The sequence below is a fragment of the Vicia villosa genome, unplaced genomic scaffold (assembly GCF_029867415.1).
Source record: "Vicia villosa cultivar HV-30 ecotype Madison, WI unplaced genomic scaffold, Vvil1.0 ctg.001325F_1_1, whole genome shotgun sequence".
In the NCBI taxonomy this organism is placed as follows: Eukaryota; Viridiplantae; Streptophyta; class Magnoliopsida; order Fabales; family Fabaceae; genus Vicia; species Vicia villosa.
In genome coordinates this window covers 396,007-399,236 of record NW_026705576.1, presented here as the reverse complement: position 1 = coordinate 399,236, position 3,230 = coordinate 396,007, and the positions used below count along the sequence as shown (strand labels likewise).

Sequence of the window (3,230 nt, the reverse complement as noted above, 5' to 3'; positions counted from 1 at the left end):
TTACTGAATGTGTAAGTATAATACTGTGTCTTTAATTAAATCAAATGTTTTTTAATATATAAATTATTTTTTAATGTAAATGAATTACAGGAGACCTTGTCGCAATCGGCATCCACCGGTGAGGGGAGCGTACTTAGTAGAGCACTAGATGCTCCTGAGTATCCCGGTCGGGTGAGGGGTAAGGGTCATGGTGTGACTCCAACCTATTTTTACAAGAGTCCTAGGAGAATAAATCCTTCAAATGAAGAAGTGTTGCAAAAGTTGGCGGAATTGCAAGCACAAGTCTCTAAATTGCAAAGAGATAAAGAGGCGTATATGAGAGAAAAGTGCAACACTTCATCGGTGAAAGAAACTAGTGATAAGGCTAGTATCAACTATCAAAGGAAATTTCCCGAGGTAATTATAATTTTTTTTCCTTTTAAATTGTTCTATTTTATTAATGATAATGACTTTATATTTACTATTGGTTTAGGGCATTTCATCTTGCCAACTATACTTATCGGAACCGAGTTATCGACTAGTTGGCAAGGGAAAAGTGCACAACACTTTGGGAGATTTACTTCACCATAGACCGCTCCTGGATGGACACCTGAAAGTATCGGTGGATGTTGTAGTAGATCATGATGCGATGCTACCGGTACCTGACATGGTCTCAGAGACGACATTGCTGCGAGATGCAATAGGATCATTTGTTGCATGGCCCTCGGAGCTCATTACCATTAGTGATGAGGTATATTGAAAACGATTATGAATCATTTAGTTTTCGAATGTCAATTCTAAACCGTTTATTAATTATTTTTTACATTTTAATTTTAGACTGCTCCTATAAAACCCACAGTTAAGGGTAAAGGGATTTTACAGGAGGAGGAGTCTGTTGCATCACTAAAAGAGGTACATTTAAAGTGTTAATAATTAATCTGAATCTAAATCTGCATGATTTTATATTTTACCTAACTTATATGATTTTTAGGCATCCGCTCGAGAGTCACAACAAGTGACGCAGCAAGTTCGTACCGTACCACCCACTGGTCCTCCGAAGCCAGCGGGAAAAAAAGGCGGTGCTTTTGTGCCTCGGTACCGGTCGACGCTCGTAACAATGGTTGATATGTCCGATTTGAAGGATGGTGCTTTACGTGAAATCGTTATGGATGAGAGTGTCTTCGGTATTGAATTCAAGTCACTTATTACACTTGATGACTTGGAGGAGATTTTTAAGCATGATCAACTAGGCGTCAATAACATGCACTCATACATCCGGTAATATTCCCTCATCCGATATATTATTTAATTAGTCCCACAATATAATTTATTTACACATTTCAATGAAAATAATCTAATGTTTATTATGTTTTTATTTAAGGTTGTTGTATGACAGAGTGTTGCGCGGGACTCCGTTGTCTAACAGATTCCGTTTCGTGTCTTCCGCCCATTGCAGCGGAATGGCAATTGCTTCGGAACGGGAATCAGTTAGACAGCGATTAGTCGATAGATTCATGTCCACCGGCAATACAGAATGTCTGCATCTTTGGGCGTATAATACCCGACCAGTAGGGTTAGTTTCTCATTCTTTGTTCATCTAATCTCTGTTTCTTTTGTGTATAGCAAAATTTTCATATAACCTATTGTTTTTATTTATAGAGCACACTGGTTGCTGCTTGCTATCAACCCTATAAGGGAAGTCGTATATTATCTGAATTCGGTAAATGGTGAATGGACCAATTATCCGGCCATGAAGGACATCGTTGATTTGTAAGTGGGATCGTTCTAAATATATATTCGTGTATATTTATATATATATTTACTTATTTGTGGGATTGATCTAAACATATGCTTTTATATATTTGTTAATTAGATCAATACAAGTGTTCCGAAGTCAACGGGACGCACAGGTATCCCGAACTAAATCTAGCAACATTACTTGGATCCAAGTGCAGGTACATTATTTTTCACAATGTTGCTTATAATATATTTATGCTACTTCATAAAACAATGCACAACTATAGAATCTTATTTGTTTTTCTATGTAGTGTCCGCAACAGAAAAACAGTTACGATTGCGGATACTTTGTATTGAGGTTTATGAAAGAAATCCTTCAGGCAAATCAATTAGAGATTCCGCTCACGGTATGAATTTATAACTTAAGATAATTTCATATAATTTATTACATTTAACTAAATGTATCATTCATATTTTGTTTTTGTTTTGTAGTACCTTGACGAATTCCGTGCCGCTGGATACCCGAAACTTAAGTTGGAAGAAATAAAAGAGGATTTGTGTCATTTTTATATTAAGCGCTTTTTCATGTAGGATTTGTGTCGAATTGAAGTACTATAATATTATTGATGTTGTAATGATGTATATATATAATTTGGGATATTATAATGGTATTATATTAGTATATATATATATATATATATATATTGTCTTACTGATGGCTGAAATAATATCGTCGAAAATAAATTACAGGTCGAAAATATTACAGGCTGAAAACATATTACAGGTCGAAAATATTACAGGTCGACTGGGAGGATTAAATTACAGGCTGCACATTAAAATACCTCATTTAGCTACTAAAGCGCTTTCTAAAAAGCGCTCTTAAAGGCCCACATACTAAAGCGCTTCTTTTTAAAAGCGCTGCCAAAGATTAATAAAAAAGCAAAAAAAAAAAAAAAAGCAACATACTAAAGCGCTTTTGTAAAAGCGCTCTTATAGGGGGGGCTATCAGAGCGCTTTTTCTGGAAAAAGCGCTCTTAAAGCCCACCCTATAAGAGCGCTTTTACAAAAGCGCTTTAGTATGTTGCATTTTTTTTTTTATTTTTTACTCTCACAGGGGGGCCTATCACAGCGCTTTTTTGGAAAAAGCGCACTTAAAGGGGGGCCTACCAGAGCGCTTTTTCCTGAAAAGCGCTCTTAAAGGGGGGCCTACAAGAGCGTTTTTTCCAGAAAAGCGCTCTTATAGGGGGGCCTACCAGAGCGCTTTTAAAAGCGCTTTCGTAGCCTATGCCAGCGCTGGCTTTGGCAGCGCTTTAAAGCGCTGTTAAAGGCCAAAAAAAGCGCTTTAAAAGCCCTTCCTCGTTGTAGTGAAAATTGATGATATCAATGAATAAGGCAACCTTTGCTTTAGGTATCCTCGGAATCGAGGGACTTGACTATTTTAAGGCATAATCAATAAGGTAACAAGGCAATAATAATAAGGCAACAAGGCAACAATAATAAGGCAACAAGGCAAC

General features: G+C 36.7%; 1 long non-coding RNA gene across 1 annotated transcript; it reads left to right on the top strand.

Annotated features, from left to right (window-relative positions):
• The first annotated feature begins 1,864 nt into the window (after nt 1–1,864).
• LOC131634668 (uncharacterized) lies at nt 1,865–2,345 on the top strand. The gene is made up of 3 exons (XR_009293606.1): nt 1,865–1,934; nt 2,028–2,123; nt 2,209–2,345. It is a non-coding gene; the product is annotated as an uncharacterized LOC131634668 (long non-coding RNA).
• The last annotated feature ends 885 nt before the right edge of the window (nt 2,346–3,230 follow it).